Raw genomic sequence first — 19239 nt, 5'->3', positions numbered from 1 at the left:
GACTGCTTCACTCTGGAAGAGATCCCGTCTTCAGAGGATAAAGCAGAGTTTTGAGAACTTTAGTTGCAGTTTTCACAACCGTCTGGTATCTCACAGCTGGTCTCTCAGACCACTCCACGTTCACTTATTTAGGGAACTTCCGGATGTGGTTAAAAGAAACACACATTTCATTGTCATTTCTCAAAATACATAGGTGATTTTTCTTCCTCGAGCTTATAAACCCCAGCAGATACAGATGGTTAAACCTCTAAACATACTGCTTCTCTAGCATGTATTTCTTAGAGTGAACCTCGGCCATGCCCATTTTTGTTTTCTGAGTAAAACAATTGGAACATAACATATGTCTCCCCAAACTACTGCCCCTCCCCAAATAAACCAAAGCATTAGATAAAATTGGTAGCACCGAAATTGAGGATATCTAAAAACAGCAACCTGTAACCTTGGGAAATTTTGAGTGATATAAATACAATGGCTGAGAGCATGGTAACCGCACAATTTTTGCCTTAAACTTAGACACTTGCAAGGTTGTTGAGTTGCTCTCCTCTGGCCCATATTAAAGTGCTCATGTTTGGGAACAACAGAGTTCACATCCAATGACTTTGTTTGTTTGTTTGTTTTATCAAATGAATCCATATTGGTAACCAACTTGTAATGTCTGGGTCAGTTCCCAAGCAAACGAGCAAACACACTTTCTGAGCAGTGATAGCAATTCTATACCTGTTTGTTTACAGATTGTCTGGCAATGAGTCAGAAGCCTGTGATTTTTTTTTTTTTTTTTTTTTTTTTTAAGTATACAAACCTTCTCAGATTGAGTTAGCAATCTGGAATAATTTCCTGTCTGTCTCTCGATCTTTATAATGTGAGAAAAATGCCTTCAGTGCTTTCAGCCTTTCTGGCCGATACGGAAGTAATATCATGCATCTCACAGAGAAAATAATGCCTTCTCAATTCCATTAAATTGTACTGACTTCTCACAAAAACCCTGGTTTTTGGTTATATCATCACCCACAATGCTGCTTGTGCCCAAGGAAGCATGGCTACTCTAATTAGCAGTAAATCAAAGCTCTTTCTCTCTGATGGAACAGGACTGTGAAATTGTAATGGGTGAGCTGTATCAGCAAGCATCAGTGATTAGGAGGACTGGCTGACAAGTCTAGGAAGACTGCCCCGAAGGAAACCCCACCCATTTAAGGAGAGGCCGGGGAGGACATTTTCTGTGGTTTTACTGTTGATCTCTGTTTCCTCACACAAAGTTTATTATAATTGACAATCAGACTGGCACTGCACAGGATGCTTTAATCTAAATATTTGAAGGTGCTTTTTTTTTTCTTCTCTTTTTGTAATCTAATGAAGTAGGATTTTTTAAATCGAATCAACAGAAACATAAGACCATGGTTACAAGCAACAACCAAAAGCATTAAAATAAATAGGGGCAGACTGTGCTCCAACAGAGAACATGAGAAGTTGGAGCACGTTACTCTTAAATGCACACATATATTCAGCAAGAAAGGTACAGTAATTAGCCTGATTTACTTGGCTTGCTTGGCTATAGTTGCCAAATGCACGAGTCAAGCAGTTCTCCGACTAATTTTGTTGGGGGGCTAGCCCCCAAACTACAAAATTGCTTATGTTTTTTTTTTTAATTTTTATTTTTTTAAAGATTTTATTTATTTATTCATGAGAGACAGAGAGAGAGAGAGAGAGAGAGAGAGAGAGAGAGAGGCAGACACAGGGAGAGGGAGAAGCAGGCTCCATGCAGGGAGCCCGACGTGGGACTCGATCTCAGGTCTCCAGGATCACACCCCGGGCTGAAGGCGGCACCAAACCACTGAGCCACCTGGGCTGCCCCAAAATTGCTTTTAAAAATACTTTTTTGCAAGGTGCAATCTAGACAAATTGGTTAATGATCAATCAAAAATTGCGAATTATATGCACATATATTGTGAAATGATTACCACAGTAAAATCCAGTAACGCATCCATCCCCTCACATATTTATCATTTTTCTTGGGTGTGAGTGGGAAGAACATTTAAAATCTACTACCTGAGCTGATTTTGAGCATATAATCTGGTATTGCTAACTCTAGTCACCATGTTGTATGCCACATCTTCAGAAATTCTTCACCTTACAGTTGAAAGTTTGTACACTTTGACCAGTAATCTCCCCGTATCCCCCACCCACCCAGCCTCTGGCCCAAAGGAAACAAAATTACTGACCTGCAGAGATACCTACACCACCATTGTTCACATTGGCCAACCTAAGGCTGTTGATGGAGGAGGAATGGATAAAGGAAAAGTGAGCTAGATATATCTATAGGTCTATATCTGTATCTGTTGCACATAGAAGGAAATATTAATCAGCCATAAAAAAGGAAAGCCTCCCCATTTGCAACAGCATGGATAAAACGTGAGGACATTATGCTGAGTGAAACCAGTCAGGGCAATGTACTTATAAAAGTGGAATCTTATAATCTTATAAGAATTTTTTTTCTTATAAGCATTTTCAAAGTGTCCCAGTGACCTCTGGTCTCTATGCGGTGCTTACACCTCTACCGTCCCTTCCTTTTACTTGCCCATGTGTTCTCTAAGCTCAGCCACCCTTCTCCCTCTTCCTCAAAGTCACCAGAATTATTCCTGCCTTAGAGCACTTGTACTTGCCTCTCTGGAATTCCTTTCCCCACCAGATCTTCACGTGGCTCTGTTCTTCTTGATATTTAGGGTTCAGCTCAGATGTCAGTGCTTCAGAAAGAACTCCTGCAAGGCACCCACCAAGTTACACTGTCTCACATTAGCCTCTTTTCTTCGTAACCTTCTTTAAAAATTTATTGAAGTGTTTGTATGCTTGCTTACCATCTCAACTATTAGGAGAAGTTCCATATTCCAGAACCTCTATTTTTTTTTTTACACCATCCTCATCCCTCAAGCAGTGTCTAGCAGCACATCCTAGACACATAATAAATTTGCTCATTTTAGAAACTCTTTATTAAGCACTTACTATGTCCCAGGCTCTGCTCTAGGCAGTAAGGGTAAAGAGATGAACACAGCAGATGAAATCTCTAAACAAAGTACATTCTTAAGTACCCGCAGGACAGGTTCTAGATGAACTCAATTCTTACAGGGAATGTTCCTTTTCAATGGTGTTGAGGTCCTGCAACTACAAGCAAACAATCTACGGTGAGTTGAGAATGTTTGGGCCTGCAGCCCAACCTGCTGGGAGGGCTGCGAAGGGAGGAATGCCTGACCTCACAGAACCTAAACCCCGGCTCTGGCTCTACCAACACTGGCAGCGCTGAAATATTAGACAAGACACGAACTGTGTACTTGTGAGGAGCACAGGTTCTGAGGAAGCTGGTTTCAAAGATGGACAATTATAATTTACTCACCCTCTCCGGCATTTCGTGTTCTCACGACAACGTGTGAGTGATGATAAGTCACTGAGGATCGAAACAAGGCAAAGAATGAGAAATGAAGTAAGGCTAAAAAGGGTGCAGAAATATACATCTTAATTCATAATAGCTGTGGTTGCATTAATTCTTCTTCAGTTCCTTTCTCAGCCTTGATTTTTTCATCTCTGCAACAATGAAGTAAACTAACATTTCTGCCATCTTTCCCAGAACTTGCATTTTCAAGATATTCTTGATGATTGACTCTGGGGTCTTTGACAATGAACACTTTCTGCATTTTTTTTTAACAAATATATATTCCAGGGGGGCACTTGGTGGGATGAGCACTGGGTGTTATGCTAAATGTTGGCAAATTGAACTCCAATAAAAAAAATTTAAAATATATATATATATATTCCAGAAAAATGTAAAAACTCGTCCCAGATTTCTTGGCTCTTCTATTTTCAGATCCTATGAAGGATTAAGAGGAACAATGGTGTGATCACACTCAATGTTTTGATATTCATAGTTTTTTTTTTCCCCTTATTTTGCCTTATCAGTGTGTCGCTTTACTCCATACCATAGGTTTATATTTTTGTTTTGCTTTTTTGCTCTAAGCATATGCAGTTTTCAAGTCGATTTTCCACAAAAGTTAACTATGTTTTTTGAATGGATAATTTTAGTTCAATGGAATTTGTTAGCCCACCCCTCATTACAATGCTCCTGACTTTGAACGATGGAGGAAATTGCTCTGGGTGGGTAGCCAGCCAGTCTGACTAGTCCACTGGGCACAGGCTCCCTGGCCACTGGGATCACTAACGCCTAATGCCTCTAATTATAGACACGTCTCATTCCTGGCTACTTAACAGCCTCACCGCAGGGAGTGACTCCACTTCCTGACTGGAAGCCTACCTTCATTAGCGTAAACTGTACATCATAACCATCTAGTCTTACAATAACCCACGGGGCCCTTCCTCCCAGGACCGTGGCAGTGTGACAGTCTTGGTATTTGAACCTAGAGACAGATGATAAGAATTTATGACTTTAGACTTTAAAGTGCACAAGGTAAAACTTGATACGCCATGACTTTAAAAGAAGCCATCTGTGCCGATAATGGAGAAGATGCAGGAGTGTGTTCCACTTACCCCTCTTCAGAGTCCCTTGCTTCCTAAATGAAGCAGGACCTGTGCTAAGTCTCTCAGCACTGGGGAATCTGAGCAGGGTTGGAGACTGAGAAACAGATGAGCCTGAAAGCAGCTTAATCCCAGTTCAAGATTTAGTACATCTAGAAGTAAACAAATTCTCACTTAACTTGGATTAGAACTTTGGGTCCTTATTCAAACCTTATCTACTTTTATAATCCTCCTCCCCTTCACATTTGTTACCCTTTATGGAAAACTCTTCATATGCTGGGCCCTGTACTAAGCCCGTTAGATATTATCTTCTCAGCTATTCCCCTGAACACTGCAAGATAGGTTGTCTCCATTTGTCCAGGAAAAAACTAAAACTCAAGAAAAGCTTAGGAAATTGCCAAACTCATGTAGCCTATGGCCAGGCCGAGATTTAAACTCTGTGTTATTTGATTCTAAACTCCTCTCAAGGGGGCCCCTGGGTGGTTCAGTTGGTTAAGTGTCTGCCTTTGGCTCAGGTCATGATCCCAGGGTCCTGGGATTGAGCCCCATGTTGGGCTCCCCAGCTCAGCGGGGAGTCTGCTTCTCCCTCTCCCTCTACACCTCCTCCCGCTAGTGCATGCTCTCTCTTTCAAATAAATAAATAAAATCTTAAAAAAACCAAACCCCTCTCAATCCACTCTACCTCTTCTAGGCTTTGTTGTCCAGTGATAGTAGAATGACTAGACATTTAAGGGCAATGCTCCTACCTCTGTGCTTTCATAAACATTCCATCTCAACTTATATTAAAATAATAAAATTTCCACAACAATAATAACAGTAACAAATTTTACTGAACGTTTATTACAGGCCACACACCTAGTAGTCTCGTTTGGTCTTTAAAATAACCCTTACATCTTTATTTTGAAGCGAAGATATATGAGGTGTAGAGAGGTTGCTTGGATGGCATGTGGTCACACCTTACATGGTGGAGCCCAAACCCACTCTCATGACATTGCCTCTCATGGCAGCACGTAACCACATACGTCATACTTAGATATATATTTAGTTGTCTTCTTGATCACACAGTGAGACGCAAGAGAAAGGATCACATAGTCTCCTCACTGACTAGGACTGTGACTGGCACATAATGAGGATGCAGCAGATATTTGCTGAGCAATGAGCAATTTTAGTTACACTTGAGCCAGTCATTAGCTTGTTCACACGATGGTGAAACCATGAGAAGGTCTGCAGGCCATATGACCAAATGAGTGCTTTGTGCATTTTTCTAGTTACACTAAAACCTTGTTATTTAGCAGTTAAATCTTCATTTCTGGTCCATGGTGACTGTAATGTTTCAAGAAACATTAAAACTGCAAATGGAGGTAACAAACCAAAAACAAATCATAATTTTCTGACAGGTTAAAGACCATTGCCTGTTCAAAACAAGGCCACCCAGAAATCTCAGACTGTGGAAAGAAGGCCAACAGAAAATGTCGCTTCATGCGTTGCTATATATACGCTGTAAAAAAGTACTGGAGGAATGAGAAATCGGAGCTGCCTGATGGCATCTCTTCTGACTAAAGTTAATTCTGGCTCATTCAAAATAATAATCTATTTCATAACTCGGGAAGCTGGAATGGAATTTAGGAACCCCTTATGAAAAACTGTTATTAACTAATTATACAAAATAAAGTATAGAATCTTGTGTTTACATAAATAATCAGACCTAGGATAGAAATCAGTTTTGGGGGCCGACTGCTCTGTATCTTGCCCACAGCAAAATAAAACTATCCATTTTTTTCCCCATAGAATTCAAAATTTCATTATGTATCTTTGTACACATGTTTTAGTACTCCTTCCCAAATCCACAAAGTACACACATACCACCTCCATGTCTTCATGCTGGTCCGGGCCACCATATTGGCTTTTGGCTGGATTGCTGCTGGCTTCCCTCTTCTAATCTTGCCAGACTGTGATTTCAAATATGGTTTAGATTATGTTGCTCCTCTGCCTCAGGACCTTCTCACCTCCAAGGAAAAGCTGTGTCTTTTCAAGAGTGTACAGGGCATCAAACATCTCACTGCCTGTGCCTTCCTGACCTCATCACCTCTACTCCTCTGGCCCATGTCCATCCGTCTGTGTTGTGCCCTCCTGGTGCCACTTCTACATCTGGATGCTTCTGTCTAGTACAGGGATTTGGCTCTTACTGTTCCCTCTGATTGGAATACTCATCTACTCATGCCCCACATACCGCTTGCTGATATATACATATTGTTCTACTCTCTGCTTAGATTTTACCGCCTCAAGGAAGCCTATAATGACCATTGTTATTGTCATATTATAATCTAGTTCTTTATTTCTATCCCTTACTGCCCCATTCTTTCAATCCCAATTATTCTTCCTTATTTTAAAATTTTTCCATATCACTATCTTACCATTTAGTTAATCAATCACTTAACTAACTTAATAGCCATTATCTCCTCAGGATTTCCCATTGGTATATTCCACACTGCTGTATCCTAAGCATCTAAATTAGCACTTAACACATAGTAGGTGCTCATGTGTGTTACTTAGATGGCTTTGATAAAATATATAATCATATATGTTTTAGTGGCCATAGATATAAAGTAACAAATTTAGCAATCAGTATAATAATATGAACAGATAAATTAATCATATAGGAACAAATCCACTATTTTTTAATTAAATCGCATTTCTAGTCATAGAAAATTATTGTTCTTGAACTTCCCAAATCTAACAACAGCAAATATTAACAGACATGAACACATTTACCCAGGTTTTAATGTTTATCTCAAGTGTATTTTTATTTATTTATTTATTATTATTTTTTATTATTTTTTTAATTTATTTTTTATTGGTGTTCAATTTACTAACATACAGAATAACCCCCAGTGCCCGTCACCCATTCACTCCCACCCACCGCCCTCCTCCCCTTCTACCACCCCTAGTTCGTTTCCCAGAGTTAGCAGTCTTTACGTTCTGTCTCCCTTTCTGATATTTCCCACACATTTCTTCTCCCTTCCCTTATATTCCCTTTCAGTATTATTTATATTCCCCAAATGAATGAGAACATATAATGTTTGTCCTTCTCTGACTGACTTACTTCACTCAGCACAATACCCTCCAGTTCCATCCACGTTGAAGCAAATGGTGGGTATTTGTCATTTCTAATAGCTGAGTAATATTCCATTGTATACGTAAACCACATCTTCTTTATCCATTCATCTTTCGTTGGACACCGAGGCTCCTTCCACAGTTTGGCTATCGTGGCCATTGCTGCTATAAACATTGGGGTGCAGGTGTCCCGGCGTTTAACTGCATCTGTATCTTTGGGGTAAATCCCCAACAGTGCAATTGCTGTAGAGAGATTTTCCTGTTATTCTTCAGTTATTGGATTCTAATTTGTTTTGTTGTGGTTAGATTATACACTGTGTACAATTTCAATTCTTTAAAAAATATTAAGTTTTATTTTATGATGCAGGATACAGTCTACCTTGGGATATGTTCCCTGGGTGCTTGAAAGTATGTACAGTTGGCTGCCCTAGAGTACAGTGCTCTATCAGTGTCGATAAATCCTATGGGTTGGTGACTGTTGAGATCTTCTGTATTCTTGCTCATTTCTGTCTAGTTGTTCTATTAGTTGTGTAAAGCAGGCTACTGAGGTCTCTAATTATAATTGTGGATTTGTTTATTTCTCCTTCCAGTTCTATCAAGTTTTGCTTCATAGGTATTTCACCTCTGATGTCTGGTATAGATGCATTTAGGATTTTATGTATTCTGTATATTCCTGGTGGATAGACCCTTGTATCATTACGTAATGTCTCTCTCTCTCTCTCTCTCTCTCTCTCTCTCTCTCTTTTCCTGGTAGTTTTCTTTACTCTGAAATATACTTTATCTGATATTAATCTAGCTATTCTTGCTTTTTAAAAGTTAATGTTTACATGACATATCATTTTCTATTTTTTTTAACTTTCCTGTAGCATTACATTTGGTGTCGGTTTCCTGTGAACAACATCTAGTTAGATTATGTTTTTAATCCACTTTACCAAACTCTTTTAATTGGTATATTTAGGCCATTTATATTTAGTGTTAGGTTTTAAATCTGCCATTTTCTATTTTGTTTTCTGTTCTATTTTTCATTTCTCTCTTTTGTTTTTTATGATTTCTTATGGAAAGCTGAACTGAATGTTTTTTAGAATTCCATTTTGACTAATCTATAGTTAAGTTTCAGGTATTACATTGTATATACTTATCTTCTCATGGTTTGTTGGCATCAACTTTTTATCAATTTAAGCAAAATGTAGAAATCTCACTTTTCTTTACCTTCTCCAATTTGTAGTCATTTTTAAGGAATTTCCTCTTTATACATTGAAAACCACATCAAATACCATTATAATTTTGCTTCAACTGTCAAACATTAATTTAGAGAACTCAAGAAGAGAAGAAAACACAATTTTTTCTTTTTCTTTTCTCTCTATTTCCTTTATATCCTAAGATTGTGTTGATGATGTTAATCATTTTCCTTTTATTTAAAGAACTTCTGTTAGCCATTTCTGTAGGGTAAGTCTGAAACTGCCTTGGTTTTCCCTTCATTTTTAAAGGATATTTTCACTGGATTTGGATTTTTATCAGAACTTAAAAAAAATACTGTTGACATTTCCTTCTGGCCTCCATTGTCTCAGGTGCAAAAGTAAGGTTCATTTCTTTTCCACTGCTTTCAGGATTTCTGTGTTTCTTTGGTGTTCAGAAGTTTGACTATGGTAGGCTTTAGTGTGGATTTCTTTGTTATATCTTCTTTGGGATTCACTCAGATTCTTTAAGTCATTGGTTTCTCTCTTTTGACCAATTTAAGAAATTGCCAGCCATTATTTCTTTGAATATCATTTCAATTCCTCTCTTTTATGTATCTTCTTCCTGGACTCCAGTAACATGAATATCAGATCCTTTGTTCTACTTCTATAGGCCCCTGAGGTTCTGTTCTTTTTTTTTTTTTTTTTTTTTTTTCTTCTTTTAGTTCGTCTTTGGTATTTGGATTGGGTGCTTTCTGTTGTTTTGTCTTAAAGTTCCCTGATTCTTTCCTCTACCCTCTGCATTCTGTTCTGAGGTCCCTCTTTGAGGATTTTAAAAACATCTTGATTATTGCATTTTTCATTTATTTATTTTTATATCTTCCTTTTTTTTTGGCTGAGACTATTTCTTTGCAAAATTTTTCTTTTTTTAAAATTAGTTTCAAACATGTTTGTATTGCTCAATTAAACATTTTATTTTGGTTGTGTTAAAATCATCCTTAAATAATACTAACATCTGTACCATCTTGAGGTTGCATCTGTTCACTGCCTTTTCTCAGTCATGTTAGAATTTGCATGATTTTTTTAATATTTTATTTTTTTATTCATGAGACACACACACACACACACACACACACATGCACAGAGGCAGAGACACAGGCAGAGGGAGAAGGAGGCTTCATGCAGGGAGCCCAATGTGGGACTCGATCCTGGGACTCCAGGATCATGCACTGGGCCGAAGGCAGGTGCTAAAACCCCTGAGCCACCCGGCATCCAGATTTTCCTGATTCTTGTTGTGGAGTAATATTCAATTACAAACGGGAGCATTATGTTATGAGACCCAAAGTTTTATCTCAATGTTCTGTTTTAGCAGGCCTCCTCTGAAACCATGCTGGTAAGGGAAAGGTAGACACCACCTTTTATTGCTTGATGGGGTAGAGTACAAGTTCCCTACTCAGACATTATGTGCCCCTTGCTACTGCTGGATGGAAGTGGGACTTCTGGCTTCTCAGGCTCTGCTGATACCAGCTAGCAAGGGAAGTTAGGTGTGTCTCATTGCTTCTACCCATGTATCTTCCACTGACACCATCGGGTGAATGTGGCTTTGTTACTACTAGCAGTGGTGAGAGTTCGACTCTTTATTTGACCTCCTCTGACACTACCCTAGCATTAGAGGGGAGAGACCCCTTGTTATTGCAAGATGGGAGTGAAAGTCCAGGTTCCCTTTGTAGCCTTCCCTGAGACCTTTCGTGTGTGGGCTGGTGACTACCCCACAGGGATGAAAACCCTGGCTCTCTGCAGGATCTTCTGTGACACCACTCCAACAGGGAGTTTGGAGCATTTCACTGCAGCCTGGAAAGGGGGAAGTGTAGACTCCTCCTTGGCCTTGGCTGTTGGGTAGAACCTCTGTTTTTTCTGTGGTTTTCGGCTGAAGTAGAGTGCTTATTTGTCTAAAAAGTTTTCTGGCTTACTAGGCTGCCCCTCGCTTGGTCCTTTATCTCAGAGCATTCAGATTTTCTTGGAGCTTCTTTGTCTGTACCCATTTGCCTTTCCAAGGTGTTATCTTCTCCAGCACCCTGTCTAGAATATATGAAACAAAAAGAAAGCCTAGAAAACTCGGTGCTGTGTTGTTCTTAAGGTCTTGATGTTCCTTACTGGTTGACCCTCTTCTCTCCAAATTTTAGAGTCTTTTTATGTTTGTTTTATATATAATGTCCAGGATTGTTAGCTGTACTTGTGAGAAGGAATAGAGAAATGTACTTCTTTCTTTCTTGATGCAGAAGTCTCTTAAAATTCATTTCTCTGTGGTTCAGCCTTGATTTTTTTAAGATACCATGATTTTCAGTTGTCAGATTATAATAAGAAGTGTGATGATTATAGATTTGAACTTTGAGAATTTCCAGTCAAGTGTCTCATGTATGCAGTATATTTTAAAAGAGACACAAAATAACTAGAGTGGAAGTTACTACTAACTTTTCTTTTCAGATACTACGCATGGTTTTCTGAGATAGATCTGTGCATCATGGAAGAAGAACATTAAGTGAATTTAATTCTCAGAGAGATAAGAAAATCCCAGAATAAATGGAAATATTTAAATAATGAGTTAAAGTCAGCATGTACATTTAATGAATATTATTGATGAAAGCACATGATGATGATGGTAAATGCCAACCAAAAAATTTCCCTTTAGATGAACACTTCTTACAGCATATTGAATTAGAGATAAATGATAAGAGAAGCTTTGTTTTTTAAATTAATGTAAAAACATTTAAAGGTTATATTTTATGGTACTGCAATAATGAAGGTTTGTATTGTTAGGGTGCCTTCAGTTTTACTGTAACAATCAAGGTACTAGAATAATATTGTGGAATATCAGTAGATCAGATTATTGTTGATGATGATGTCATTGTTTAAAAAACTACAAAAATCCTTTATTTTCTTGTGTTTCAAATCCATATTGGTGATTTAAGATTACCTTTTCTTTTCTAATGGTAGGGAAAGGTAGGTAGCATTTGGTGTTTAGTACTGACAACGATTGATTTTTGTTTTCCATTCCAAATGTTGTTTCTCAATGCAATTTATTTTTGATATATTTTTAAATGATGACATTTTTACTTATTTTACCACAAGAATAAGTAACAGCTTTTAAATTAGCCTATTTAATTACAACTGGCATGAAGAACTTAGTCCTGGTGCATTGGACAGTAAGTGAGGCGTGTTCAGAGCATTCAGACCCTAGAGTTTCCCAGTTCAGGCTCTGGAGTCAGAATGGCCCTATTTAGAATCCATCTCTATTATATACTATTTGAGTCCTGTGACTCAAGAAGTCACTCAAACCCTCTAGCCTTAGATTCCTCTTTAGCAAATTGGGCTAATTGTGGTTGGTAAAACTGGATGTCATGATCTCTGAATATTTCCTGCAGAATAAATAAAGAGTGAGTTCTGGGGCACATGGGTATTGGTGTCCAGGTGGTCTTAGAGTCCAGATGTGTCATGTTCCTTTGCTTGTTTGATCATCCGGTCTTTCTTCTGATTTTACAAACAGGGTAAATTCCCTTTTCTCATTCAGTAAGTCAAGTTTATAATTCATTTTTAGTCGTGAAACAGTCTTTGTGTTGATAGATTATGTTAATGAAAATCTCTATAGTCCGCCATTTTAAAGCCTAGGTCAATTTACAAGGATGGGAGAAATAAACCAACATATGGGAAGTGTGAAAAAAGCAAAACCAGGGTTTCCCTGAAAAGGTGAACCCTACCCCCTTCCTCAGTACTATCATAGCAGAAAAAATAGGCAGTTTAAGGAGGATGTTTGAGTACACACAGTTCGAGTGTGTGTGGGAAAAAGAGGCACATGTTCTCCTCTTCAAGTTCAATCACGTGGAGGGATAGTTTGATAAGTATTTTGTTCCTTTTTCTTTCCTTATTGCTTACTCTTCTCTCCCTTTCTAACAATCCTTTTATACTTTTGTCTTGAGTTCCAAGTTCTTTTCCTTGGGTTGGATAGTATCTTCAACAGGGCTTTCTCAGAGTAAATTGGAATTAAAACATTGTAAGAAATTTCCACAGCTACCTTTGATTAAATAATTTTTCATATCATATCTCCTAAGTGTGATTTATTTTCTAGCTCTACAGACCTGAAACATTTTTAGCTTCTGCAAAGTTTGTCCTCTTTTCATGATATGACCTGAACACCAACCTGCCCCAAATCACCTGTTCCAACCAGTCTGCCCAGAGCCTCAAATCACAAGATATACCGTTCCTTGGAATTGGTGTCTGGAGAACTCTTAACAGAGAATTTTATCTGAAAAGAAAAACCTGCATGAAATACTTTTACTGCCATGATGATACTTGAAAATTGCATTTGGTGAAAAATGAGCTAAAAGGCAATTTGTCCTCCATAATCACTATGTAGAAGGGAAAAGACAGGAGAAGAGAAGGGAACATGCAAGAGATCTTGGTTGGAAACAGGAGGTAAAACAGGATGATAAGTCTATAATCATTAACATCAATTTTGAGGATACTAAGGATAATGTGTGGCCTATAATTACTTAGGACAATTTTCCTAAATATTTTGTTTCAGGAGTATATATACCAGGTCTCCAGTACAGGTGGATCTTCAGCCAGTAGTTCTTAAAGAATACACTAAATATCAGGGGCTTGGAACTTAGGAATTTGGATTTTAAATAAATACCCAGATGATTGTAATGTGCAATGAAGTTTTTAAATAACTTGCTTAAGCTGCCTAAAAATGTTCCAGGGCGATTATGACCAAGTTTGACTCCAGATTGTAAACATCTATAATCCAGAACTTTTTAAATTCAGCTTTTTCAAATTTGTTTTTTATTCTAAGATTTATACCACGTGTGTCTGGAAACATGTGAAAGAAATAATGATTGAGGGAAAGAAAGCAGGCTGATATTGTGTTTAAAGTTATTGTGTATCCTCAATTATGGCCAATTTTACCATTTTGTGTCTTTATTTCTTTTCATGGACACTCAGGATTAAAAAGTACAATAAAAGAGCACCTGGGTGGCTCAGTAGGTGAAATGTCTGCCTTTGGCTCAGGTCATGATCTCAGGGTCCTGGGATTGAACCGCATGTCTGGCTCCCTGCTCAGCAGGAGGTCTGCTTCTCTCTCTCCCTCTGCCCCTCCCCCCTGTTAGTGCACGCTCTCTTCCTCTGTCTCTCTCATTCTCTCTCTCAAATAAATAAATAAAACACTTAAAAAGTACAATAAAGATAATCTATTCATTTCTTTTAAAGATTTATTTATTTTATTTATTTATGATAGACATAGAGAGAGAGAGAGAGAGAGAGAGAGAAGCAGAGACACAGGCAGAGGGAGAAGCAGGCTCCATGCAGTGGGACTCGATCCAGGAACTCCAGGATCGCGCCCTGGGCCAAAGGCGGGCAAAACCGCTGAGCCACCCAGGGATCCCCATCTATTCATTTCTTAAGGAAAAAGAATCATGCATATGTACGACTAATTTATTGTATGGATGGTCATCACAAAGTATGTATAAAGTGAAAAATTCAAAACTTAAATGTCCTGCTATGGAGAATTTAAATATGCAAAAACACAGGGATGGGATAATATTCATCCAATTTAAACCATTTTTTAAAACAACACGTACGAGAAGTGCTCACAAATCATTGATTAGCTGAAACAAAAGAAAACAAATAAATATTGACAGCCTAAAGTTTCTCTCATGTCCTAGTGCAGGCAGGGATGGGATGATACTTCATGGAGCTTAATCCGATTTGGCAGGTTTCCCTCAAATAGAAGCAGCTTATACCTAATTTTTGGTTTTTAAGTATGTGAAACAAGGCCAGCACTCTGCACTTATGTTACCAAACATCTGATTCTGACTCATATAAAGCAGAGGAGCTGAGAGAAATGGCATGAACTGTAAAAACTATTTGAATGTCATGCAGATAGTTCTCTACATTCAATAGTCTTATGCTATTATCGATTAATGTCAGATCCACCATAAGGATATGGATATACAACTGGACTGTATTTTGCTTTTAATGAGGTTTTCTTTGGTGATATAGTCTTGGTTTTTAAGTGATGAAACTGTAAACAATATTAACGAGCTTATTTTGAATTTTATTTTAAAATACTCTTGAGGGACGCCTGGGTGGCTCAGTGGTTGAACATCTGCCTTTGGCTCAGGGCGTGATCCTGGGGTCCTGGGATCGAGTCCCGCATTGGGCTTCCTGCAGGAAGCCTGCTTCTCCCTCTGCCTGTGTCTCTGCCTCTCTGTGTGTCTCTCATGAATAAATAAATAAAATCTTCAAAAAATTAAATAAAACACTCTTAATAGTAAGCCTTCCCCGGATATTCTGTATTATGCTTCCATTTCTGTATATTCCATCAGTGTGCTTTCTTATCCTTTGAGACCCAACTAAAATATCTTCTTTGTTAAGAAAGTCTCTATTTCCCACAGTCAAAATTAGTCTTGCCTTCCTTTGTGCACTTCGATTATTTTTTCATATAACGATTATAGTATGTAATTTTGGTTGTTCACAGTTTCACAGACTTTACCCCAAAAGTTAATGAGCAAAACAGTAATTTATTACCATTTTTCATGTTTCCATAGATTGACTGGGATCAGTTGGACAATTCTTACTTGGAGTCTCTCATGTGGTTGCAGTCAGATGGCAGCTGGGACTCCAGTCATGTGGGAGCTTGACTAAGCTTGATAGATAACGAGGCTTTTTGACTCACATGTCTGATGCCCGAGTTGAGATGACAGGAACAGATGAGGGCTGGCCAGGTACTTCTGTGTCTCCTTATATTTTGCTCCATGAGGCCTGCTTGGGCTTCCTCTCAGCAGGACAGTCTCAGGATAACTGCACTTCTTACACAGGGACTTGCTTCCTCCAGAGCTAAAGCTGCCAGGTTCCTTATGACCTACCCTGGGAGTGCTGGAACGGACTCCTGCCATATTCTGTAGGCCAGGGAAGTCACTGAGGCCAGCCCAGATTCAAAGAGAAGGGAATCAGGCTCCATCTCCATGTGAGGAACAGTATGCATTTCCACGAGGGCAGGCATTGATGGTGGTCATCTTTGGAAACAACATCCCATGTGTAAAACAGAACAGAATTTCAGTGCTGGAAAGGATTTGAAAGATCATCTGATTCGACTTTCTCATTTTGATAAAGATAAAAAAATAATAATAATTAGAAACATGAAATGACTTGCCCCATATTAACGATATACATTAGGCTCTCTTCCCTTTATGAACGAAACCCCCAAACTGTGGTAGGATTGCTCACAGCATCGTTCACAGCCTAGCAAAGGACCATGCATAAATTACAAGTACAAGCACTTTCTAAAATGAATATAGGGCATGTTATAGAAAATAAGTGTAGCTGCCCTGCATTTCACTTTAAAAGGAAAGAAAAAAAAGCCCAAGTTTCCTATTTTGGCTACGTTTTGCACTGGAACACCTGCGCTTTTAACCTGATTTAGCTGTTGTTCTGTGCCGTGAAATCAACCCAGGTAGAGTTTTTTACGAATAGGTTCTTATAGCTACACTTCTTGGAATATACCTTGTTGTATAGATTTGACTTTGGAACTATAAAATGACCTACAGTCATAAAGCAAAATTAAATCAAAATAAAAATGAAAAGCATTCCTAAGCATGGAAAGCAAAACGAAATAAATAAATTTTATTCTGCATTGAGTTGGTGACTTAACCAACTGGGAATTATTTCACATTACCTTAAAGTGCAGTAATTTGATAGTACATTTTTACTTGGATATATCCTAAGGACAGAATAACTTCAAAACAAAACAAGACGAAATTAAAACTGTTTTCAGTAATTATATCATTGGTAATAATAACAGTGTAGTTATCCTAATACTATATTCCATGTGTAGTAGGATAAAACTATAATAATGTTAATATTAGGAATCAAGATTTTTGTAATTAAAACAGTTGAAATTAGTAAAAAATTCTGTATTAATAAATTTGAATTTAAGATTATTAGTGTAAACTCAAGATACACATTCTTATAAATGTCATTTCTTAGCTCTGTCCAGTAAAATATCTTGGAAACAATAAACTAATGATTGTCTAGTTGTAGGGAGCAGCGTTAAATGCACAGATTCTGATCTCTAAAAACCATTTCCTCCTAAATCAAGCTCAGGGTCCTTAGAAAAATGGTACAGGAAACATACAAGATAAGCCTGGAGGGACGTCCTGTGTCACTCAGTAGGTTAAGCATCTGTCTTCAGCTCAGGTCATGATCTTGGGGTCCTGGGATGGAGTCCTGTGTTGGGCTCCCTGCTCAGCAGGGATTCTGCTCTCCCCTTTCCCTCTGCTCCTCCCCCTATGCTCATATGTGCTTGCTCTCTTTCTCTCTCTCAGATAAATAAATAAAATATTTTTTTAATTTTTTTTTAAATAAAATATTTTTAAAAAGAAATCCTAGAGTATTTTGTGATGACAGGAAGCAAGAAAAGCCATCAAAGACTGTTGAGGTCATGGTCATGTCAGAAGGAATCAGAAGCGAGAAAGAAGTGTATCCAAATAGCAGAGGTTGGGACAAATTGAGAATCAGTATGAATAACGAGAGAATAATCAACAAGAATAAGATTTAGTGAATTAAAACCAAATATTTTTAAAATCACATGAATTGATAATTATACTTAAAAAAAAAAAAAAAGCTTCTTGGACATGTTTGCTACCTGGAAGGGGAGTGATTTATCACTCTGAAAACTGAACTTATATTTTCTGCCTAAATTGTAGATCAAATGCAATAAAATAGTAGATGAGACTTTTTTTTCTTTTTTAAAAAAATATCTCAGTTAACGAAAGAAGGGATGATAAAGTTAGCATATTCTTTTGCGAACCACAATATAAATTACTTGGCAAAAGCAACAATGATCAGTGGCTGATTGTGACATAAAAAGTGTTGAAGTCAGACATCACGCTCCACCCGGTAAAAGTGCAAGAACACCTAGGAAATTGTTCTGCCAAGAAGCCAGCCTTTGGTCAGGTCAGCCTTGCAGACTTAATGACCGTTAACAAGAAATGCAGGAGACAGATAAAACGTGATAAATGGCATCACAGAGTTACGATCTACAAAGTCCAGACTAAGAAACTCAGCAGGAGCTCTCAAACTTGAACATGCATATAAATTGCCCAGTGATCATGTTAAAATGCAAATTCTGACAGCTCTGTGGGGTGGGATTGAGATTCTTTAGTTATAATGAACTCTCAGGTGTTGTCAGTGCTGCTGGTCCATGGGCTGTACTTTGAGTAGTAAGGTTTAAAGTAAACTTAATTTGTTATGAGGGGCTGGGAGAAAAATGAGAATTAATCTATAAATTAAAAGTGGCTCCAGAGATGTAATCAAATGCAGTGTCTACACCTATGTCTAGGCCATTGAGCCAGTCAATGTGAAAAATTATGAGAAAATGATATCCTGATATTTGATATGATTAAGGAATTATTGTTCACTTTTTAAGATGTGATAACTGGGATCCCTGGGTGGCTCAGCGGTTTGGCGTCTGCCTTCGGCCCCGGGTGTGATCCTGGGGTCCCAGGATCGAGTTCCGCGTCGGGCTCCCTGCATGGAGCCTGCTTCTCCCTCTGCCTGTGTCTCTGCCTCTCTCTCTGTCTCTCATGAATAAATAAATAAAATATTTTAAAAAAATAATAAAATAAGATGTGATAACTGATTAATTTTTTTAATGTTCTTGTCTTTCTGAGATACATAATTTATGGCAGGATTGATGTGATAATTGGAACTAGGTTCAAAATCATTCAGTGTGTATTTTTCTTGGGGTTATGGGGATTATGAGTTCATTTACATTTCTCTACTTTTTTATGTTTGAATTTTTCCATAAGAAAGATTTTTAAAAACTGTCTCTGGATAATAATAAGCATATTTTGGAAACATTCAAGTTTTTGTTTGTTTTTAGTATCTCCATTAATTCTTCACCAACTTTTTATGTACATGTGAGTGGATCACTTTCCTTGCAAGTCTATAGCTTTCATTACATTTTCAAGGATGATTGGACAGGAATATTACTAATGGTATCTAAATTCAAGAAATGATCTCCTTTGAAAACTAACAAATTGAAGAAAGCCATTAGGATAATAATTGTATTAAGATACATTTCTTACTCTTGAGTAAACACTTTGAAACATATTTCCTAGTGGGTAATGTAGTGTATTTTAATAGAAGAGCACCCTCTGCTGCCTTGACAAGAAATGTCACCATAAACGTAGAGACATTGTGTCCTTGATTTTTCCAGTTATCAGTTATGGCAAGTGGAACATAGAATAACAACAACAACAACAACAACAACAACAATAATTAGACCAGAGTAACTATGGAAAAAAAATTAGCAATCAGGAATAAAAAGGGGGAGGGGGGCAGCCCAGGTGGCTCAGCGGTTTAGCACCGCCTTGGGCCC

Source organism: Canis lupus, chromosome 26 (genome assembly GCF_011100685.1).
Source record: "Canis lupus familiaris isolate Mischka breed German Shepherd chromosome 26, alternate assembly UU_Cfam_GSD_1.0, whole genome shotgun sequence".
Classification (NCBI taxonomy): Eukaryota; Metazoa; Chordata; class Mammalia; order Carnivora; family Canidae; genus Canis; species Canis lupus.
The sequence above is the reverse complement of the archived record's forward strand: the minus strand, read 5'-3'. Positions refer to the sequence as shown.